Source organism: Dromiciops gliroides, chromosome 5, assembly GCF_019393635.1.
Source record: "Dromiciops gliroides isolate mDroGli1 chromosome 5, mDroGli1.pri, whole genome shotgun sequence".
NCBI classification, from domain to species: domain Eukaryota; kingdom Metazoa; phylum Chordata; class Mammalia; order Microbiotheria; family Microbiotheriidae; genus Dromiciops; species Dromiciops gliroides.
This window is the reverse complement of record NC_057865.1, coordinates 294,006,105-294,023,920: the sequence shown is the minus strand read 5'-3', so window position 1 is coordinate 294,023,920 and position 17,816 is coordinate 294,006,105. Positions and strand designations below refer to the sequence as shown.

Genomic DNA, 17,816 nt, shown 5'->3' with positions numbered 1-17,816 from the left:
TCGACAGGGAAACCAACCAATGGGAGCTCAGAGAGTTTCCCTCTGGCGCGCCAGGGGCGTGGCTTGACTCCTTCGGCCCTCACTGAGCGGCCCGTCCAATGACGGGAGGCAGAGCCGGGAGGGGGCGTTTCCCCGAGCGCGAACAGCCAATGGGGAACAGGAAGGCGGGAGGCAGGGCCGGCGAAGGGCTGGGCTGGGCAGCGGCGGGCGGGGAAGTCAGTTCGTCCGTCAGTCCGTCAGTCCGTCGGTCCGTCCGTCCGAGCGTGAGCGGGGCCGGGAGGAGGCGCGGGAGGCCGGGAGCGGGCCGAGGCGGGCTGTCTGCGGCCCCGAGCCGAGGCTGAGGTGAGGCGAGGCGCCGGGACTGGGCCGGGCTGGGGACCGTTGGGGGGAAAGGGGGAGGGGGAGGGGGAGGGGGGGAAGAGAGGGGGATGGGGAGCGCGGGTACGCGCGCGCGGCCCCCCCCCCCCCCGTGCCGGCGGCGAGCGAGGCCGGGGCTGGGACTGGCCCAAGGTCACCCAGGCAGGCGGCTGCGGGGGCGGGATTTGAACCCGGCTCCTTCCATTCCTCCGGCTGGAGCTCATGAAAGGCCTGCTGCTAATGATTAATAGGAGGACCGATAATAAGAGCGATAATCAGCCGGGCGTTCCGGTACCGCCTCCGTGCCGGACACGGTGCTAGGCACAGAGGGGGGAAGGGACATCCTGTGTGTGTTCGTTGGGGGGGGGAGAATTCATTTCACTTAGTTTATTGAACTCCCCGAGTTAAGTTCGGGGGAAGGAGAGAATGTCTTTTCCGTTGAGTGTGATGAAGCGCCTACTACGTGCAGGGCTCAAGTGAAGGTTTATTAAGCACTTAGTGTGTACTAGCTTATTAACACCTACTCCGGGTTAGGGGGGAAGGGAGACAGGAAGAGACTTTTCTGAAGGTTGGCTAAAAGGGGCCACCTTGGACCCAGCCTAGCTGGGTGACCCTGAGCAAGTCACCTGACCCCTCAGTAACCCCACCCCATGTGAGTTTCAGAGCAGGTGCAGACCTGCCCTGGTGCAGATGAAGGTCTTCCGACCTGACAGGGAGGGCACCCGGCAGGGCATCATGAGTCCCCTGTGCTGGGGGCTGAGCAGAACCCAGGACCCCTCCTGGGCACCCAGGGAATTCCATAGAGGGTTCCAACGGGAAGAGTTTATCTGGTCTAGCCCTGTGTTTGATTGTGAGGGAAACTGAGGCTGGCAGAGGGGAATGGAGCAAGGACAAGAGGCAGGACGTTCAGTTCTGCTCAGCCAACATTCATTAAGCATCCGCAGTTCAAGTGGAGATCTACATCCCTGCGTCTGTGTAATAGACATATATATCCACTTTAATTTTCTCTATATAATCAGCACCTATAAATAGGTTTTGTATTTTCATGCAAACACTGTGCACTTCAGCATATATTATGTCTAACTGTTAATTATTATATAATGATCATCTATATATGGTCTGCATCTTCTACCCCCCCCCAACACACCCCTATGTGGGATGGGGCAAAGGACAGAGTCTGACTGAAGAGCTGCTGCAGGAAGGCAAAGATGAGAAACAACCCCTTCTTCTCTGCCAGAGGGTACAGGGTCGAGGTTGGGTTTGGGGGGGGGGTGTCACAGCTCACTGTACACAGCCCAAGGATTGACCTAAGAGTCTCGAAGAGGAAGGGATTCCTTGTGGGGAGGGGCGAGCTGCCCCATTGGACTTGTGGGAAGCTGGTGCCATTGGGGGAGTGGGGGGGTGATTTAGCTGGGGGAGGGCTGTGGGGAGCTCAGGAAGGAGGGAGCAGTCTGCTGCTTGTGAGGGTCTTCTTTGGTGGGGCAGGAAGTCTGGAATCGTGAATGACTTGCCCTGGGAGCCAGGCTAGGCTTATTTTCAGGTCCTCTGGGGTTATTGTGCTTCAATAGCTGTCCCTTGTTCTCCTCTCCCGTACTCTCCCTTCTGGGAGCCGCTCTCCTGTGTGTGGGAGGGAGCCGAAGGCCTCCTCTGCTGTCAGCTCAGGGGGCTGGTGGGGGGAGAGGACACCCAGAAAGGGTCCGGATGGACTGACTGCTTTTCAGAGTCCTGGAATTTTCCTAAACTGCTTTTGAATCGAAGCCCAGGGTGCCCCCTTGATGCTCCACACAAGTGGTGCTCCATTTCCTCCCCCCTCCCCCCAAAAGGAGTGCGTTTGCTCCAGCTCCGGTGTGGGGCCTAAACTTGCAGGGAGGGACTCGGCTTACTTGGGCCTGGGGTGGGGGGCTGCAGTTGGAGGGGCCGAGGGAAGGCGGGCCACCAGAAGCAAGTCAGGCCCCCAGGAGAGCCGCCTCTTCTGCCCCTCGCCCCTGCCCAGTTCCCTGGTGGCCGAGAGTCTCCACAGTGACTGGTTTGTCCTGTTCCCCAAGCAGCCCAGGCTCTGGGCTTTCCCGGAGGTGCTGATGAACATCCAGATCAGCCTAAGGAATTTCAGCCAAAGCGTCAGCGAGCGGTACATTCGCTCCCTTGGCCCCCTCCTCCCCAGCTCGCCCCTTGCGCTATCCAAGGAGCTTGCCTCGTCTCCCCTCCTGACGATTGCAGGGGGGCAGTGCCTGCTGGCCCTCAGATTCCCGAGTCGGGCTGGCCGGGCTTCTTAGGCCCCTCCAGAGAGTCCTTGAACAGGACTTTCACAAGGTCCTTGTCAACCTTGCCAGGGTTCACTTACTTTTACCCTCTCTCGGTAGGGGAAACTTTTCTGTGCAAATAGAAGCTCACTCTTAAGCCTGCCGTCTCCTTGGCAGGATTGTGCCCGTCAAGGTTCCTTGGATGGTGCTGGGGGGTGGGGCAATTATCCTCAATCTTTAGAAACCGAAATCCCCCCTCCGAGTCTGGAGAAACCCTGCAGGGCCATTAAGGCGGATGAGACTTCTTATGACTTGAGAAAGGTGGCATAGGTCCGAGAAGTAGATCAATGCGTGGTCTTTCTCCTCTTCTAGAAGCCAATGAAGACCAGCTGTAACTGGAGTCTCATTCTTTGTTTTCGGAGGAGGTATCGACAATCTTTGTTCAATGACCTCCTAGTTGAAATGTTTGAGGCCACAGCATTTGGTACTGGTTAGGAGATGGGCAGCCATCACAAGCGATATAGGGAGAGGGAGATAGGATTAGTTTTCAGGTTGTTAATGAGTGTTTTCAGCTGAGTTCCAGAAACCCGGTCAAGGTTACAGCTGGCCAGTCCCCATTCCTGAGGGGAGAACAGGGGCGAGCTGTAGATTTCTTCGGTTTTTCTTTTTTTCCTTAAAGGTCCATGTTTTCCCTAGTGCTTAGGCAGAGACCCCCTGGAAGTGTGGGGACACATGATGATTCCAGGGGGTGATGAGACATTAAAACGAATGCTTGAGTTCCTTAACTTGAATGGCTTACTCAAGTGATTCTGTGATGTGAAATGTTCCTTGGTCCTAGCAGGCTCTCCAGTCACACCGTGACTAATACTCGGTTTCACTGTGGCCAAACATAGGTCATGACCAGCTTTGCCCGGGTGAGAGTATCGGCTTGGTTATTTCCAAATAGACTGGTGGAGAATGCTGAAGGGTAGCACCACCTGACTGAGGAAATCGGTTTGCGTTTCTAGGCTGAAGTCATCTGTTGATGGCTTCTAGCAGTGATTGTTCCCATACCTAGAAGGTCATGGACCTTTGAGCCCCATGGCCACTGAGGTGAGCCCCTGGGCCACACCAGAAAGCAGGTGCAATAGCAATCGTTTCAGGGATCAAGTTTACAGCAACTAAAGAATGATTCTTGCATTCCTTTAGCGTGTTGGGGTGTGTGGAGGGGGTGCAGAGTCAGACTGGGACTCCCCCATTTAGACAAATGGTGCCCAAGTCTAATCTCGGGCCTAGGAGTGGTGAGGGGTGCTGTGTGTGAGCCTCAAGCTTTAACGCCAAAGCGAGTTCACTGTTTTGCACTAGGTAGTTTAGAAACATTAGAGTAGGTCCTGAGACTGTAAAGTGAGCTAATTAAAAAGAACTTTATTGATACGGTTTTGTTTTGACAAAACAGACCCTTCCAGACAAATCCCTTTAGAGAGTAAGTACCTGCCTAAAAACGAGTTTATTATGACCAGACGTGAGCAATGTATCCTTTAACTTGGCTTGTTGTTTGGCATGAATACCGATTGTGGGATCTCCTCATCTGTACCTTATGGAGATGATTTTGTCAGAGGACAGGCTGGAGAGGGGAGAGATTCTAGGGGACCAATGGCAGTCGTCCAGGCAGGCGATAGTTGTGTGAGTGGAGAGAAGGGCATGGCTGTGACTACGGAACAGACCTAGATTTGAAGTCAGAGAGCCCAGGAAGGGGGCAGTAGAGAAGACAAGCACATCATCATGGAAGGCAGGAGGAAGGGGCATCCTGGACCAGGCAGGTCGCAGTGCCAGCCTTGGACAGACCAAGGAGGATAAAGCCTGAGAAAAGGGCTTTGGGTTTAGCCATTAAGAGCTCTTTGGTGCTCGGTTTGTAAAAGAATGAAGGAGACTTGCCTCCCTCTCTTTGGCCGTGGGAGGGGGGAACCACAGCTTTGGCATTCTGTGCAGTTTATGTATTGGTTTTGTTGAATTGGTTTTTGATTTTTCTTTTTCTTTCTTTTTTTTTTTTTGCGGGGCCATGGGGGTTAAGTGACTTGCCCAGGGTCACACAGCTAGTAAGTGTAAAGTGTCTGAGGCCGGATTTGAACTCAGGTCCTCAATCTAGGGCAGGTGCGCCACCTAGCTGCCCACTCTTTTTCTTTTTTAATCTTTGTTACAAGGGAAAGGGGGCTGGGTAGGGGATAAAGGGAGGGATGCATTTGAAAGTGAATATAATTTAGAAACACTAGGCGTTGATAGTAGATAATTTGCCAAGAGAGTCACTCTCAAGAAGGTTGTGTCAGTAGTGTGGAGGAGGGGGATTGGAAGGGACTGACTGCCTAGTGACTGGGGTGAAGTGGCAGTGGAGAATGATTCTAAGAGCTTGGTAGTGAAGGGGAGATGATCCCTGAAGGGGTTGCTAAGGCTAGGGAAGGTGGAGACCACTGGAGATCAAAGGCCTAGTAGGTAGGGAGGTTGGCCTTAAGGAAGAAGCCCACCTTTTCCTGAGAGCAAAGGAGGAGAGGACAGGTAAAGAAGGAAAGGAAATGGAGTTGGCACATTCCCTTCATTGCCTCAGGGAAGTGGAAAAGGAGTAGGTAGTGGTGGTTTGGGGGCCTGAGCAAGATCTGGAGATTTGGAATCATGCTTATGGAGATGATGATAGAGATTACTAAGTGTGAGTGAGGGCCCGCTTGGTACCTTGGGATGGCTTCCAGTATGGAGAAGGGTTTTGGTGACAGATGGTGTGGTGATCCAGGGTGGAGGATTGGCATAATGAGGCATGGGCTGAGGACATATTGCAGAAAGTCCTCCCCTTCCATTGGTCAATTAAGGGGTCAAGAATATGAGTGGACTCAATAATATATTGATCCAAGACTATCCCAAAGGACTATTGATGAAACATACTTTCCACCTCCAAAGAGAGAACTGATATTGAAGGAACACAGACTGAAGCAGGCTATTTTTCACTTTCATTTTTTCTTTTATTCAAGTTTTCATATACAAAATGACTAATATGGTCATGTTTTACGTAATTGGACATATATAACCTACATCTAATTGCTTACCGACTGGTGGGGGGAGGGGAGGGAGGGAAGGAGGGATAAAAATTGGAACCCAAGCCTATAAATAAAAATGTTTACTACTTTAAAAAAAGAAAAGAAAAAAAGAGTATGAATGGAGAAAACTGAGGATCCAGCCGGGTAGTGGGAGTGGGGGAGAGGGAAGCCTGTGAAGCCTTGCTTGGTTTAGGAGAAGACACAGGGACTGGCTGTTTAGGATGGATATTAATGAGCAGAAAGGGGAGTCTGAGAATGTGGGATCATAGAGTGGCCACAGTCCTCTGGGTGATGGATGGTGGTGAGCTCTAAGATGGGCCTACTCCTGAAAAGTGACTGGTAGGATGAGGAACATGCAGATTGAAGAGGAGGAGCCAAGGGGGAGGCCAGGGAGCTTCAAGGGCTAGTGATCCCCCTCCTCCCATATTGCAACCCCCAAGTATGGGAGCAGGGCTAGATGTGTGTGGCTGGAGGCTGGTCAGTGAATCAGTGCATGTGTCGAACCTCTGACAGCTGGAGAAGAGAAATGGAGGCCTGATGAGTGGTGGGAGTGGCTGGGGGACCCAGGAGTACTCCGGCTTCCTCCCTCCCCCCCCCCCCCCCAGCAAATTGCCTTTTGCCACTTACCTCTGGAGCAGATGAGAGGAAAAGACTTTCCTTGTGGCACAGCCAGTGGGGTCGATCTCCATGGCAGTAAGGATACCATGGCCTGCCTTTATTTTCTTCTTCTTCCAGTTCACCCTTTCCTTGCGATGAAGAAAACCATTTAGATGAATCTGGCCATCACAGCCCCGTAGGCTATGGCAGTGTCCACCCCATGTTTCACAGATGCAGTTTTCAGAGGTTGGTTAAGTTAATTGACCCGTGTTCCTTGGTAGCTGTGGGCAAGTACTTGCTTCTTAACCTGTTGAATGAGATATCATTAGGTTAATGATGGTGTCGGGGTACCAGGGGGCACAAGGCCACTGGAGGACAAGAGGTGAGATTAGGAAGGATGGGGGTGGGGGGAGAGGGAGTAGAGGAAGAAGATTAGTTTGCAAAATAAAAATTTTTATATGGTACCCTGGGGGACAAAGGGATGGGAGTCATACACACTGACATTGTCCAGAGCATTCGGAGCAATTCCCCTTTTGGGATTGCCTTTCGAGCCCGGATTGTCTTTACCGTGACGGTAGTTACTCTTGGAAGACATCAGATTTTTGAGCAGCCAAAAGCTTGTGGGAGCCAGGGCTGGGGAATAAGGTCTTTGGGAGGGGACCAAGTAGGGGAATAGGAGGAAGTCAGTGGGCCTGCCCTGTGTTTGTGGCCACCATGGGCAGCTTGTGCTCTGATGGGATCATTGGAGAGGTTGCCTTGGAGAAGGATGGACAGAGCTCATTGGAATCAGCGAGTTCTAGTTTGTCCAAACAAGGCTTGCCGCTTCTGATGGACGTTTGTGCCTTTCTCTGGTTTGCGCTTCTACAATAAAACATGAACACGACAACATCTCTTGTCTTCTGCCCTTTCTAGTACAAAGCCCATTAAAAAATGGAAATTTGTCATTTTAAAACCGTATTTTAAATGACTTTTTACAAGATACTTTGTAGCTGTGCTCATGATAGATACATTTGTTTGGTCTTATAGAGTTGCAGATGATTTCTCAAGGGTCACTTACCTAACTATAAAACAATGATAACTTTTCTTTACTTAAAACATTGATTCCAAGGCATTTCCTCTCTCATTTTTTTTTTATCTTTAAGGTATTTCTCTGTTTTTCATGTCTAGAAATGTGTGTGTCTGCATTTTAAGTTTATGTCTGTCAGGAGGTGGGAGATGTGGTTCATCATCATTCTTCATTTCATTGATCAGAATTCTAAATTTTCTCTTTAATGTTATAATTGTATATTATTCTCCTGGTTCTGTTCACTGTATTTAGCATCAGTTTGTAAGTCTTTCCAATTTCCTTTGAGATTGTCTATTTCATCATTTTTTTTAAGGCAATCGGGTGAAATGACTTAACTAGGGTCATTAAGTGTCTGAAGCCAGACCTGAACTCAGGTCCCCCTCACTCCAGGGCTAGAGGTCCATCCTCTGTGCCACCCAGCTGCCCCATTTCATCATTTTTTGGGATAATATTACATTCACGTACCACAATTTAACAATTCTCCAATAGCACTTCCCCTTAGTTTCTAATTTTTGGCTGCCATTAAAACAATTACTCTAAATATTTTTGTATGTATAGATCCTTTTCTTCTTTCTTTGATCTCTTTGGGATATGTATAGGCCTGGTAGTGGTAGAGCTGGGTCAAAGGGCATACACAATTTGGTAACTTGGTGGACCTAGTTCCAAATTGCTCTCCAGAATGTCTGGACTCAGGTCTACCAGCAGTGTACTGGTGTGCCTGTTTCCTTAAGCCCCTCCAGCATTTGACACTTCCTTCGTTTTGTTATCTTTGCCAACCTGAAGGGTATGAGGTAGAACCTCAAAATTGTTTTAATTTGCATTTTGTTATTTATTTGTGATTTAGAGCATTTTTTCCCCACATAATGGTAGATAGCTTGGGTGCCTTCCTTTGCAATTACTTGTTCATATTCCTGACCATTTATCTATTGGGGAATAACTTAGTCTTAAAAATTTGGATCATTTTCTTATATATCTTGAAAATGAGAACTTTATCAGAGACATTTGTTGTAAAGATTTTTTCCCCTAGTTACCTATTTTCCTTCTAATTTTTAACTATGTCAGATTTGTTTGTGTAGAAACTTTGAAATTTTATATATTCAAAATTGTCCATTTTATCTTATGTGATCCTCTCTATCACTTGTTTAGTCATAAACTCTTTTCCTGTCTGTAGATCCTAAAGGATCTTTATTGCTCCTTTAATTTGTTCATGATCTGTAGGTGTCCATTTGAAGTTGATCTTGGTATGTAGTGTGAGGTGCTGGTTTAAACCTAATTTCTGCCAGACTACTGTCTAGTTTTCCCAAGCAGTTTTTGTCAGACAGCAAGTCCTTTGCCCAGTAACTGGAACCTTTGGATTTATCAAGGAATATGTCATTTAGAGAGGAAACTTTATTTTTTTTCTCCAGGAGCTACAAAGGCTATTTTCCAAATTTGGAAGTATTAAGCCACACACATTGTTCTGGTTGACTGTCAAAATGCTTTTTATTTTTCATTTTCTTTGCCATATTTGTCATAAGGCCAAACATTTGACTCTCAGAATGCAAAAGATTTGGTCAACTTAATGCGTGCTTATTTTGTAATTGCTGATTGCAATGTGCATTTAAAAATGTACTTACTGGGAGCACTTGGGAAAGTTTTGAAATAGACACAAAATGAAAATTCCAGAAATCTTTTTGAATTCCAATGTGTCCTTGTCATAGTTGAAACTCCCAGTTGTCCAAGAAAGCTCATCTTTGGGACCTGCCTGGTGTCCCCGGGTGAAAGGATATGTGTGGCCTTGGTTTTGTTTTCTTGCAGGAAGGTTTGAGGCCTGAGCCTGGTGCCAAGTTTGTGTAGCCTTCAGCCCAGTCCCTTCCATCTTGTCAGCTAATTTTTCTAATGCATTCCTAGTTGCTCAGGTTATTAACAGTGATACAAAGAGTTGGTGGGGCACAGTGGGTGGAGGGGGCTGGCTTTGGAGGCAGAATGGGGCACCTAAGAGAACACAAGCCCCGCAGTCCCCGGATCTGAGTTCCCATGCCATGTCTGGTGCACACTACTTCTGTGATGTGGGGCAAGTCTGCCAGCCTCCAGGGGCTTTAGTTTTCTCACCATGAGGAGGTTGGTCCACATGGCTTCTGAAGGCCCTTCCAGCTATGAGTCAGGGATCTAGATTGTGTCGTGTGAGCCTAGGCAAGACCCTTGATGTCACAGTGCCCCGGGTTACCCCTCCAGACTGCAGAGCCATTGTTGGTCTGTGTTAGTAGAGAGGTTTTCTTCACTAGAAGCTCCCTATACCAGTGACATGACCTGGATCAGAAAAGAAGCTTTGAGCCTTAGAACAACTGACCTCATGACAGTGTTCCTCTGGAATACTCGGACTAGATGCCAACTAGTATTGTTGATGGTAGATTTAAGATTGCATGGAGAAAAAAAATGAATCAAGCCTGATATCAAATTTATGGACCAGCTATTTGCTGTGGAGGGATGGGAGAAAACTGATCAGAGAGGTTCAGGTTTTGTTGCTGTCTGACTGTGTGTAATACATAAGATGTGTGGATGGACAGCCTGCCTGATTTATGTTCTTGTAGAGAATCCCTCTACACAACCAGGGCTGTCCATCTGTCCGTCCATCCACCCACCCATCCATCCATCCATCCTGGTTAAAAGCAGCCAGTGGATTCTGCTATCTTGTTGACGCACTAAGTGCTTGACCATTGGATGAAAGCAGAATGTTGGGTTGTGAATGTACCCTTGGGAAGGGGTCATGTGTCTGCTGTGCTGGTGGGAGAACAGAAGTTCGGTAGGAAGAAGATGGAGGGCTTACTCATTGCCTTTGAGTTGAGTTGGAGTAACAGTCAGAAGACCCATGTCCTCTGTCTGGCACCATCACTTCTTCATGAGCCTTGGTTTTCTTGTAGAACAAAGTTGGATCATCAGAGATTTTGAACCTGGGGTCAGTGAACATGGTTTTTAAAAAATTCTCTTGCTCATTGTATTTCAGTGTAATGGATTTCTGTTGTAATCCTCTACTTTATTTTATATATTAAAAAGCATAGCTCTGAGAAGAGATCTGTCTCCCAAAGAGTCTGTGACACATGGGAAGAGCCCTTGGAAATACTTGTGTGGTGTCTTAAGTTGTTTCCAGTTAGTTCTGATCATCTGCGTCTCCGTCTGTGCTGAGGCTGTGGGCATCCGGGCAAAGGAGTGTTGCTAGTCAGTTCAGGCTTTGTGAGTTGGGGCCCACCGTGGTCTTCTCCTCTGCTCTGGTGATCTTCCATGTGGTAGGAACCGGATCACTTTGGAGCTGTCCTGAACATCCAGGGGCATGCTAGGCTTACTCGAAGTAAGGCCGCGAGTGTCTGTGGGCTCTCATTGACATTAGACTTTTTGGGCTGCGCACATTTACTCATGAACATGCCCAAGTGGTTCTTCTTACACCATGAGCTTGCATGGAATGACACTTAACAAGAGAGCCAGAACAGATGCACGGAGGACGTTATTAATGCTCTGGCAAAGCCGGGCACCTCTGAGAAATAGCAGGAGACAGACTTGGTCAACCATCAAGTGATTCACGTTAAACAGAGATACCCTGTGTCCCATAAAGTCAAAAGCTCGTGAATATTTCTCTTCAGCCATGGCCAAACCCATCAAATGTGGAAAATAGCTATTGATACTTGGCTGAAATGACCTTAGTCCCATGTTATGCCATCTTTACTGTGTGACAGGCTCTGTACTAGGCTTCAGAGAGCCTCTGCTCTACTAGACAGGATTCAGATGGAGACAGATGAGTAAATACAAAAGAATTTTCTGGAGGAGAGTGTAGTCATAACTGAGAGATGAGGAAGGGCCCCGGGGAGGAAGAGGAGGAGGAGAAGGGAGGTGATGGGGTGCCATTGGAGCTATGCTTTGAAAGAAGTCCAAGTGGAGGTGAGGAAGGAGAGCATTGTAGGCCTTGGGGAGGTGGTGGATGGAATGTCATGTAGGAGGGATGATGAGCAGGCCAGTTGAACTGGAAGAGCATGAGCACCTGAATGGGAGTGAAACAAGGCCAGAAGGAGAGGGGAAGCCAGACTCTGTCGCTTCCGAATTCCTGGCTGAGGTCTTCATATTTTATTCTGGAGGCAATAGGGAGCTAGCGAGTCTTTTCTAGGTCTGGGTAGGGAGAGAACGATATGGCCACATCTGAGACGGAGGACTGTCAGTGGAGGGTGGGTGAGTGGGGAGAGACTAGAAGCAGGTGACCCCATTAGGGTGGGTGGGGAAGTGGGCATGGCCGGGGTTAGAGAGAACAGGACGGATGGGAGAGCTGTGGAGGTGGGATGATGGCAGCAGAATGGATTTGGGCTCCAAGGAATGGCCCTGCTTGTTCCAGCGGGCATGGGCAAGGAGTAGCAGAGTTAACTGGCAGCATCTGTGGCCAGTGAGCCACACGGGTCTCTTCCCACATGGACAGAATTCGCCCGTGTGTGTCTCTGGACTGGGATTCCTGCTGTCAGCTCTTGAGGGATACAGTAGCCTCATTTGTGGAGTATTACTGGGAGATGTTCCGCATAAGGGAATCGTCCAGATTAGTGATGATAATCCCCTTCCCAGGCATACTCAGCTCATGTGGCTAATTGACTCCATGAAGGACATTACAGGGAGCTAAGTCAGATCCAGAGAAAGACAGCAAGTACATGTGGTGAGCGAGAGCATTCGCTTGGATTGTCTAGTGGGGACCACCGGGCTTGGGCCACTGTTGGTGCTCCAGGGCAGGGGCTTGGTGCTGTGGGTGTGGCTGGGAGAGGATTTGGGTTAGCAGAGCCATGGGGGGCGGGTGCCTTCCTCCAGACCCAAACAACTTCACAAATCTTCCCCGGCTCAGTAATGCTTTTGAAAAGTTTCTCCATACTTAATCAACGGTAGACTTTTGTGACTTACAAGTTCAGCATAAAGGAGGTTTTGTTTTACAAATCAAATTGAAATGCCATCAGATGCCCCAGTGCGAGAAGGTTTTCATGCAGTTGAAGTATATGCCCAAACCCATCCAGGATGGCAGACCAGGCAGTTGTCAGGCAGCTGTGCCCTCTGATCCAAAGTATTAGCTCTGCAGAGATGGGCTGAGTCACGGCCTCAAACCTCTGCTAAATTATTGATGGGTTTGGGAGTTACTGCATATGCCCAAACATAAAGGCCCCTTTCATGGGCCGTGTTTTGTTTGTGTGTTATGGAAGCTAAAATGCTCTTCTCTCCACCCTCTCCACGGTAGCCACCCTAGCCTGTGGCTGCTCCTCCATCATCTGGCCTAGAGCCTTCATACTGTCGACCTCCTAGGCCTATGAGGCCTCACCTCCACCTCATTGTTTCCCAGCCTCCTTCTAGTTTCATTGCCTGTTCCAGCTCCCCAACTGCTAGCGCCTGCCCCCTGAGGTCAGATCTCCTTGAGATGTCATCTCCCTGTTAGATTGGGAGCTCTTTGTGGGCAAGATTGGGCCCTCCCTTTTTTTCCCCCCCTTTTTTTTTGGCAGGGCAATGAGGGTTAAGTGACTTGTCCAGGTTCACACAGCTGGTAAGTGCTTAGTGTCCGAGGCTGGATTTGAATTCAGGTCCTCCTGAATCCAGGGCCAATGATTTATCTACTGTGCCACCTAGCTGCCTCTGGAGCCTCCCTTTTCTTGGCTCCCCAGTGCTAAGCACACTGCTTGGCATGGAGTAGGTGTTTAATCAATGTTGGGGTGACTGGGATGGCCCCATTTTCCAAGTAGAGTCTCTGTGCTCTGGTGCAGAGGCGGGCCAGCATTAAGGCAGTTTGGGACACTCCGTTGTCATCATTACTTATCTGAGAAGAGCGTCTCCGTAGAACTTTTTAGATTTGGGGCCAAACTTCTTACTTTTATGCCCTTGGCAAGTTGTTTGTAACAGGAGGGCTTGAGGCTGGCCGCCCGCTGAGCTCTGTTGCTCTCGTCTAACTCCACATCTGGGAACTTACTCAGACCCTATAGAATGAACTGTCAGATGCTCAGGCTCATCTGGGGACTCATCAGTGGCATGTTCCCTCCAGCAGGGCAGATCGCGTACTGCCCAAGCCAGTCCTTTCCTTCTGCTTCTCCATTTCCTCCCATAAAGCCCTTCCAGGGCCCTGCCATGCCGGCAATCTGCCTTGATTTCTCCTGTCATTCGGAGCCTGCCAGAGGCCCACACAAGCTGACTAGGACTTGAAGGAAGAGAGGGATTCCGGGAGGGGGAGGGGCTGGATTCTATGTCTGGGGCATAGCCAGGGCCTTTTCTGGTCCTCATTTCCATTCCTTTTTGCCAGCAGAGTTTTCACTGGCTTCACATGATTGCACATTTGCATCGAAGTCACTGAGCAGCGAAGAAAATGCTGACTTAATCTGGAGTGTCTTAGAGAGGACATCTATACACACACACACACACACACACACACACACACACACACACACACACACACTTCTCCTGGCGCCTGCTTTGGTTGATTGCAGGAATTTCAGGGTTGAAGTGACTCGGTTTCCCCAGGTGCTCATTGTTGCTCATCGGCCATCTAGAGTGTCAGCAGTGAAGTGAAAGGCTCTATCTCGTGTGTCTCAACAATGGCTTTCTCTTACTTCATGTGGATATAGAGATGATGCCATCTGTCAGTCATTCCACAAGCATTTTGGAAGCTTTTACGGTGTGCCACATGCTCTACATTCTTATAAGAAGTCAGCTGGCGTGTTTAGGAGTTGTTAGGAATGAACGGGCCCTGTTCTAAGTAGCAGAAATAGGGGAGGGAAGGAAAACGGGCTCTTTGCGTACATCAGGGAAAATGTGTAGGCAAAGCTGGTGACTCACCCCTCATTCATGTGCGCTATGTTGGCTGCAGTGGATTATGGAATGTGAGCTGGTGTGCAGGTACCCAAGTATCACAGAAAGGGGTGGGTCAGGGTGAGGCCTGAGCACCCGTAGGCGGTGGTGCAGTCTGTGCTAGCAGAGGTCCCTATCCGAGCCCGGGCATTTGGAGGGGCCCCTTGAAGATCGATTTGGAAACTTGCTCGTGAAACATTCTTCAGGGGATTGGCAGCATTTGTGACTGTGGCAATCTCTCACTCCTCTAAGTTAGAGCCATTGCTTACTCTTTCCTGGTGGTTTTAAGTGCCACCTGACTTCCTTCCTGGTCACCAAAGTCTTCATTCATTAAACACCTACCACGTTCAAGGTATTGGAGATGCAGAGTGAACGAAGCCGTGGCCCCTGCCCTCAAGGGCATTGCGATTTTGTGGGAGAGGAGGGAGAGTCCCAACATGACCCCAGATCAGGCTGAGAGGCATTCCAGCGTGATAAAGGTGCCTGAGGAGTCTAAAGTACTCTGGGTCCGTGGATCTCAGAGATTTCCTTGAATGCTGCATTTCCTCTTTGTGTGTGTGATGTTTTTAAAGTAAAAAGAACTGGGCAGGCTCTGGATGTGTTTCCCCTCCGCACCTCAGAGCACAGATCTATAGCACAGTGACTTCTTCCCATGTCCTGGGATAGCATTTTGGTCGAATTAGTGTTTTTGCTTTACCTAAGCAAGAGATAATTCAACTGGCCATCCATCCTTAGTGGGTCTGCTAATGTTCGTCATTACTTCAGTGAAGGGCTTTAAAGCATGGGTGGCACTTTGGTGTTAATTACAGTTCGGCCTTGTTTTCCTCTGATTGAGTTTCGGTGTTTGGGAAAATCACCCTGCTTGCTCTTTTCGAGCCCCAGGTCTCTCTGATCGAGCTCAGCCCCTACCCTTGCAATCTGAGCCTCCTGGAATTGAGAAATGGGGGGACCTTAGATGCCCCAGGCTAAGCCCCTTTAAATAAGTAGATGAAAACAGTCCCATCTGCCCCATGGGATCATTTGCCCAGGACCACAAAGTGAAGGGATTTAACTTTCCTTGAGGGGGCAGTCAGGATGAGGCCCCCTCCCCTTCCCTTCCCAAGCCCCCTTCAGGTGAGAGTCATTCATCGCATGCTTGGGCATCTCACCTGATGGGGAAACTAACTCTCAATTATCTCATGAAGAAAGTCTTTCATGTTCACATGGCTCTGCTATCTTGGGGTGGGAAGAGGGGTGAGGCCCTCTGTTACATGACTACATCGGAAGCAAGCAGCTTTCCCACCCTTGCCTCTCTATCCCCCCATAGCTGTTCTTTGTCAGAACATCTGGCCAGTTGGGGGCTGCTTTGGGATGTTGCACACCCCTCCCACACTGTCTGGCCCAGGGATGGGGCAGGTGAGCATTCTGAGGAGAGGGTGTGATGTGTTTTCATGGCATATGTCCTCAGAGCGAGTTCCTATTTTCTGCTATAGAAATCCATCTCTGCACAGCTCATGAATACTCACACTCGTCATCATCAGCCATTTTCAGGGTGATTCGCTTGTCATGGGTGTGTCACTAAAGTGCAGATTCTGACTGGCTGTGGATGCATCATGGGCCTAAAAATGGTTCTTGAGTGGGAAGAGGCTGACTTCACCATGGAATGAGCAAACAGATTTCTGCCCTCATCACCTCAGCCTCCGGCCGAGCTCCCAGACTCCTGCCTCACTTCTCCAATCCTCCCTCCGCCCCTCTGCCAGTGATTTTCCTAAAGCATAGGCTGTCCTGTGTCATTCCCCAAGCCCCATGTCGCCTCCTGGATCATACTGGATTGTAGCTAAGCTTCCTTTAGGGGCATTTAAGGCCTTCCCAGTCCAGCGTTCCGTTACTCCCCTTCCTACACTGAGTGGTCTGGCCACATTGGCTCTCTCCCTGCCTCTCACACTGCTGTGCCTTGGCATCAGCTGTCCTCCACATCTGGGCACTGGCTGCCCCCCATATCTGGACAGGACTGCCTTCTTACCCCTCAGAATCCCAGACTTCTTTCCAAGCTCAGCTCATAGGCCGCTTTGTACACGAGGGGTACAAATGCAGCCTTCCTGACCTAACTAGCTGCTGGGGTATCCACTCCCCTTCTACAAGAGAGTTATTACCCTGTGATTATTTTTCTGCACTTATGCTTGTCCATGTGGTCTCCCTGGGGGCAGAGGGCAGGGGCTGCCTCCCTGGCTATAGCCACCATGGGGAGGGCACAAGCCCACAGGAGGAGCTCAATGCTTGCTTGCCTCCAGGCCTGGGACTTTCCCCAGTCCCTTAGATGCCTCCTGGGATCTTGCTGCTTCTTTATTCATGTGGCATTAGTCAGAATAGGGCATATGTAGGTGGCAGGATTGGGGGAAACATTGACAACTTAAGTAAAAAATGGTCTCCTTTCAATGGAGGATACCTCATAGTTCTCTTAAGTTGAATTCACCAAACATGAAGCATCTGCTGTGTACAAGGCATTGTGCTAGATAGAGATAAAGACCAGTCCTGTCTGTCAGTCATGTGGCCCCACAGGTCTGGGTTTTGGGAATATTTGGCAGCTGTGTGTTGAGGTCCCGAGGCCACTTGGGAGGTGCTTGGACGCCTCCCTTTGGGAGGGGCGGGGAGGGGAAAGAGATTCTGAAGGTGAAGTCATTAAGATGGGAGCTGATCTGATGTCACTTTATGGAGGGAGGGAGAACAAGCATTAGCCTCATTTTGCTGATGAGTGAACTCAAATTCAGTTTCTTTAGAAATCAGCATAAGCCTCTCAGTATGATGCTAAGTCTTCTAGGAACGTTTCATTCCCTCGACTGTTTAAGTTTCTTGTCATATTCCAACTTTAACAAATAAAGATGTTGGTTAATTAAGAGTAATACAGCTGCCTTTATTTAAACTCATATATTTAAATTTCACCAGAACAGTTTATCTAGAATTGCATTCTTTTAAAAAATGCCTCAAGACTTTGAAGGGAAGGGAAAGATTCTAACTGGGCTATGCACAGCTAGGTAAATGCAAGTTAATTTGAGGTGAGAGACAGCCTTTGGAATTGGAGAGATCAGAAAAAGTTTCATGGAGGAGAATCTCAATCTTGGGTCTGGGCCTGGGCCTGGGAGTGAGTGCTTTTGTGTAGGACACTCCCAGGTGAGGAATTCCATCTATAGTGCTGATTGGCACCCCCACTGCCTAGAGGGAGAGGTTGGGCCTTGTCCAGGGACATAGTCAGTGTGTGTCAGATATAAAAGACAGGAACACATTTTTCCTGGTTTCAAGCCCCCCCCCCCTTCTGAATGCCAGTGAAATACTTGGCGAAATAATGAGGTGAAAGCCACATTAAGCAGCATCTGATGTCAAGGACGTTAGGGAGGTTTCCCCACTTCCAAATAGTTGCATTCTTGTTTAATATCTAAATCAGTGTCCTTTTGACCCAGTAACTTCCAGAAAAGTGACTTTTAAAAATTGCATATGGCATCTGGTCAGAAGAATTCAGCAGGATTCCGCCAGCTCACATCCATCCCCTGCCCTGCTCTTGTCAAGTGACAGTTCAAAGACTTGTGCTATTTCTGTCTGTTTGTTTTGGTGGGGCAATGAGGGTTAAGTGACTTGCCCAGGGTCATACAGATAGTCAGGTCTTCCTGAATCCAGTGCCGGTGCTTTATCCACTGCGCCACC

General features: G+C 49.1%; 1 protein-coding gene across 7 annotated transcripts in view; it reads left to right on the top strand.

Annotated features, from left to right (window-relative positions):
* The first annotated feature begins 213 nt into the window (after positions 1–213).
* Positions 214–17,816, top strand: part of PACSIN2 (protein kinase C and casein kinase substrate in neurons 2) — a 142,510-nt gene continuing 124,907 nt past the window's right edge. For 5 of the 7 annotated variants that reach the window (XM_043967075.1, XM_043967076.1, XM_043967071.1 and 2 more), the window contains exon 1: positions 214–342. The gene's annotated coding sequence lies outside the window, so the exon portion shown is untranslated. Of the gene's footprint in view, positions 343–6,480; positions 6,500–17,816 lie in introns of those variants that run through there. The other 2 variants (XM_043967070.1, XM_043967069.1) reach the window with 2 other exon arrangements.